The 5,866-nt window shown below is 31.5% G+C and overlaps 1 long non-coding RNA gene across 1 annotated transcript; it reads right to left on the reverse strand.

Moving 5' to 3' along the window:
• Positions 1 to 4,860: 4,860 nt before the first annotated feature.
• LOC123663918 lies at positions 4,861 to 5,178 on the reverse strand. The gene is made up of 2 exons (XR_006744721.1): positions 5,044 to 5,178; positions 4,861 to 4,945 (listed from the first exon to the last, which is right to left on the reverse strand). It is a non-coding gene; the product is annotated as an uncharacterized LOC123663918 (long non-coding RNA).
• Positions 5,179 to 5,866: the final 688 nt, after the last annotated feature.

The raw sequence follows: 5,866 nt of genomic DNA on the forward strand, positions 1-5,866 counted from the left end.
GTTCGATTCCGCCATTTTGACAACGTGTTTTCTTTGTTTCAGGGTTTTTTTTTTTGATTCTTTCATTTTTATATTTCCTTAGTATTTTATTGTTTTATTTTATTATATTACGTAACTAATTAATGGAGATATGTCTTTAGAAGAAAATACACTTGCGTTACCATGATGTAGGAAAAATTTAAATATGAAAAATTTATAATCTGAAATTAAGATGGAACTTAAATGAGTTACAAACAGAACTCAAACTTAAAATTATATTTCGATTTCATTCTGTCATTTTCGTTAAACTTCAATCATCGAGGCCTGGATATTTGAATTTGGAATTTAAATAAAACACTAAAAGGTATCTTTTCAATATTTTGAAAGCTGAGTCTACCGTGGATCACCAGAGCAATGAAACATCTGTCCGTATTAAAGTAGAACCTTTGGGCTGGAGATCCTGCTCATCGAAACTTCCTGTTGAAACCTTAACACCCGGTGGATGTCCAGAGCAAATTGACAATTCAAGTAATTGGTACGAATTAAAGCAGAAGAGGTACAGACTTTCTCATTATTTAGTTGATCTATGCTTATTTACAAGGTTATTTGATTTCTGGTGGTATACTCGTTAAGCTCATTATACTCGTTAAGCAATTATACTCATCACGTATTTTTTTTTTAATGTAGTAAATATATTAAGAACCTTCTCTCTACGACTGAGCAACCTTAGTATTTGTGTAAATTGTAATTTCTGAAGTGATGGTTTTGGGGTTAGCTAGGTAGGCTTATTTATTATATTTTGTTACATGAGGGTAAGTGAAAAAAAAAATGGAAATTAAACTACCTTAATGTTGAATATCTAGTTGGTTTATTATTTAAATCTTTTTTTTCCTACCTGCTTAAAATTTGTATATGGTCCTAGCCCTAAAGTTATATCACTATTTTTTTTGTCAACGGCACATTGTATTCCGAAATAGCCGGGCAACTTTTTCCGTCAATGTGTCGGGTGGCAAATGGCGCCCACGGATTAATTTAAATCGTAATGTTTATATACAAACAAAGATATTGAAGTGAAACAATAAAACCCATGGTTTATTTTGAATTTTGAATTTAGAAACTTTTTCCAAAAGTCACAACCAAAAATAACATCTACCACAATAGATGGAATTACAAAAAATTTAATAATGTGAGTCATAGAATTGTAAGTAATCGGAATAAACATGTAACCCAAGCAATGGAGTTGGTCCCCATTTGCCACAGAAAATGTGGTGTCATTATCCACACGTAATTTGTAACCCATTTTCAAAAAAACCTTGTGCGCCTGGTTACCCAAAATTGACGCGCAAGCACCGGAATCTAGTAATCCTGTAATCTCTAAGTTGTCTACTGAAGTCTGTAAATGTGGTCTAACATCCTTTTCATTAATTGAAAACAGAACTGTGTCAGGTATGCAAGTTGTTTTATTATAATTGACAACACTATGTAATTGTGTCTCTGCACAGTCCTGGTATATTAGTTTTTTGAATTTTTATCTGAAGGTGGTTGTCTAACCAAAGCCCTCTTACTACACACTGGACATGTTTTAACTGTGTAGTTCTGCAATCCACACGAAAAACACCTTAGAGACCTCGGAACAACCCTACAAAATTTAAAGTTGTGGTTTCCCTTACCACATTTATAACAAAGTTTTTTATTTGACTGTAAAAAATTATTATTTTCACTCCTATTAACCTTAACCGCTGTCGCCGAAACTGTGTTCACCTGTTTTGAATTCGGTTTGTAAGCAAACTCAGAACTTAGAAGCGCTTTATTACTACTGGGCTCCGAAAATAAAGCAGAACGTTGTTTGGCAGCCTCTAGTTTACGACACTTTTCTTTCAAAACCGCTACTGAATCTATGGTTACTAGGGCCAGTTGCTCGGAATAACATGGACGAATGTTATGTAAAAGAATGTCTAATTTTTGTTTTTCAGAAAGTTGAGTCGTTAATCTCGCAAACATACAGAACATTACGGAAAAATAAATACACACTGGTTCATCGGGGCCTTGCGTACGAGCTCTGATTTCTCCAATTAACCTATGATCATAATCGACTGCGTCAAATTCTTCCAAAAATAACTTTTTTAATTCTAACCAATTTGAGACTAATGATTTATTTCCTCTGAACCACAATAAAGCTTTACCTGTAAAAAGATGAAAGGCAGAAATGAACAGCTTCGAATCTGAAACTCCATAAGACTTCTTATATTCTTCCACACGTTCGATGAAGCTACGTGGGTCTCCCTGTCCATTGTAAGTTAACTTCCACTTGGCGACATTTTTGTCCCCAGTGCATTCTACTGTGGAGCTGTCTGAAGTCAAAGATTCGCTTTCCTGAGCCCAACCATTGTTAGGTTCCAATCTTGAAATTAGAATATCCAATTTTGAACTTATCTCACTCCTCTTACCTTTTAGGGTGAGCTCGGAAGAATGTATTCTTAAATTTCTGAAATATAAATGCGACGCTAAAGCTTTAGCCCTACAAAGAATATGTCGCTCTTTATTTTCCTCAAATTTCTTAATTAAATCTTTTAAATCCTGAAGTTTTTGAGAAACAACCTCCAACTCGGTTTCAGCATCAATGTCTGTTTCCAAAATTGATTCAGAAGGAATCTCTGTTATTAAATGTTTTAATTGTTTCTTTAAACCAAGCACAGTAGGTGCTGGCGTTTCAGAACGAATGGACACCTCATAAGTTAATTCGTCTTTCAAAAGAGAGTGAAATTGCACAAAAGTTTGTTCCATTTTGATTTATAAAAATCGGTACAGCCAAGATATTAGAAATGGATCCCGGTGGTATTATCGTTACTAAAAAAAAAGGTTACAAAAGCTTCAACAAAAATCAAAATTACTTATACGGAATTTAAGCATACTATTAAAAAAAAACAAAAAAAGAAATGTTTAAACTTAGCCTACTCTAAAATAATATCTCAACAACTATGCTTCCATTACAAAATAATATTTCTAAAGTATACAGAAGAAAGAAGAAATAATACTAAATAACATACAAAATTGTAAGGTGTGATACAGCCTTATGTGTCAAAATAATCAATGTGGCACAGCCTTCATATACACAACTCAACAAAAAAAAATATGTATATAACCTAAACTAGGTATAAACTATAATAACTTTAAACAAAAACAATCAACTTACTATGAAATACCAAATACAATTTAACATTGGTCAGTTGAAATGTTCATATAACTCTATATGAACCCAGAATAAAATAAAGAAAATACATAATCTAAATTATCAGAATTATCCAAACAACTTGAAGTGTGGTATAGTATAACCCCAACCTCTAAATCAAATAAAAGTAGCTAATCTAATCAAATAAATAAATATAAATGTAACTATGTCTAAGAAACTACTGAATCTTAACAATTGTCAAAAGAACGTCTTCACGGAAAACTTTAAAAGTCAAAACCTCCCAAAAGAAAAAATAAACAAAATGCCAAGGCACAATATGCAGTGCAAACAAGAATGAATAATTGCAAATATGATTTGATACCAACAAAATGCAAAAAAAAAAAAATTATTTACTTTTAAAATTTTTTTCTTTACACACTGACAATTGTCAAAACTCAAAATACTACTAATATTACAGTATTTTCAAAATCTACGGGTGATATACTCATCAAACAAGATAACATTAAAAAAAAAAATTATACTCGCAACAAAAAAATGATATTAAACTGTGATTACAACAAAAAAAAAAAATTCAAAATAAACCATGGGTTTTATTGTTTCACTTCAATATCTTTGTTTGTATATAAACATTACGATTTAAATTAATCCGTGGGCGCCATTTGCCACCCGACACATTGACGGAAAAAGTTGCCCGGCTATTTCGGAATACAATGTGCCGTTGACAAAAAAAATAGTGATATAACTTTAGGGCTAGGACCATATACAAATTTTAAGCAGGTAGGAAAAAAAGATTTAAATAATAAACCAACTAGATATTCAACATTAAGGTAGTTTAATTTCCATTTTTTTTTTCACTTACCCTCATGTAACAAAATATAATAAATAAGCCTACCTAGCTAACCCCAAAACCATCACTTCAGAAATTACAATTTACACAAATACTAAGGTTGCTCAGTCGTAGAGAGAAGGTTCTTAATATATTTACTACATTAAAAAAAAAATACGTGATGAGTATAATTGCTTAACGAGTATAATGAGCTTAACGAGTATACCACCAGAAATCAAATAACCTTGTAAATAAGCATAGATCAACTAAATAATGAGAAAGTCTGTACCTCTTCTGCTTTAATTCGTACCAATTACTTGAATTGTCAATTTGCTCTGGACATCCACCGGGTGTTAAGGTTTCAACAGGAAGTTTCGATGAGCAGGATCTCCAGCCCAAAGGTTCTACTTTAATACGGACAGATGTTTCATTGCTCTGGTGATCCACGGTAGACTCAGCTTTCAAAATATTGAAAAGATACCTTTTAGTGTTTTATTTAAATTCCAAATTCAAATATCCAGGCCTCGATGATTGAAGTTTAACGAAAATGACAGAATGAAATCGAAATATAATTTTAAGTTTGAGTTCTGTTTGTAACTCATTTAAGTTCCATCTTAATTTCAGATTATAAATTTTTCATATTTAAATTTTTCCTACATCATGGTAACGCAAGTGTATTTTCTTCTAAAGACATATCTCCATTAATTAGTTACGTAATATAATAAAATAAAACAATAAAATACTAAGGAAATATAAAAATGAAAGAATCAAAAAAAAAAACCCTGAAACAAAGAAAACACGTTGTCAAAATGGCGGAATCGAACCGATGCAAAATTTAAAAGAATGGTTTAAAATCTTACCAGAGTAGATTGCATAAATGTAATCTCTCGTTCCCACCATCCCCGAAATCAGATAAAAATATCTATTTCAAAATGAACAAAATAAGGAAGCTGTAACAAAAGTAAATTACGAGTTACTATGACACCTAAAGGTTATCACAAACACAAAGGGAAAAAGAGGTCCCACCAAAATATCGAAATTAACTCACCATTATTGTTGAGATAAATAAAATTATTATTCTCTACTTCAGAGACATAATTTTTAATATGCAGGCGAACCTGGCCAACAAAACACGAAAACGTGAAATCTTTCCCTCGCCGTTCCCAATCATGGTCGAAGCGAAAGTCCTTTTAATCTGGCAGTGTTGCCACTCAAAATTAAAAATTTATCCAATACAGTAAACCGAAAGACATCTATATAAATATTTTTTTTTTTTTATTATTATTTATAAAAACAATTTAGACAAAAATCCTAAGCAATTAAATAAATATTTAAATATGAAACAATGTAAAAACAAAACCGTGCAAATACATAGCAACTCTCCAAGCACGCCATCTAGTGAGCCCGCAAGCTTCGCTAGACAAACCTCAATACCAGGATCAATAGTAATACCGCGGCTATAACTAGATGTCGCTATGCACCACAATTTTACTACGTTACAATTTCACTGATCAAATAAAAGATAATTTTACAAAGAGAAATGAAATAAGTATTTCCTTATACTTTTGACCGAGTAAAAACTTTAATATTTTTGATTTTTTTTGTAAATAATACTTTTTTTTATCGTGTTTATAGTATTAATGTTAGACGTATCTCGTTTTTATTCAATTAACATTTTAAATGCTTCGTATCGTAATACCCCTTTTCTTAAAAGTTTGAAATACGTAAAGGTTCAAAATATAAAGCAACGTATTTCAAAAGATTAGGCAAGAGTAGCTTAATTAGTGATAATGGTTGCTTTGACAGTTTTGATATCTCCCAGCTTATCAAAATGGTGGCATTGTGACGGAGAGAAAGGGTGCATTGTGATT

The sequence above is a fragment of the Melitaea cinxia genome, chromosome 21 (genome assembly GCF_905220565.1).
Source record: "Melitaea cinxia chromosome 21, ilMelCinx1.1, whole genome shotgun sequence".
NCBI lineage: Eukaryota > Metazoa > Arthropoda > Insecta > Lepidoptera > Nymphalidae > Melitaea > Melitaea cinxia.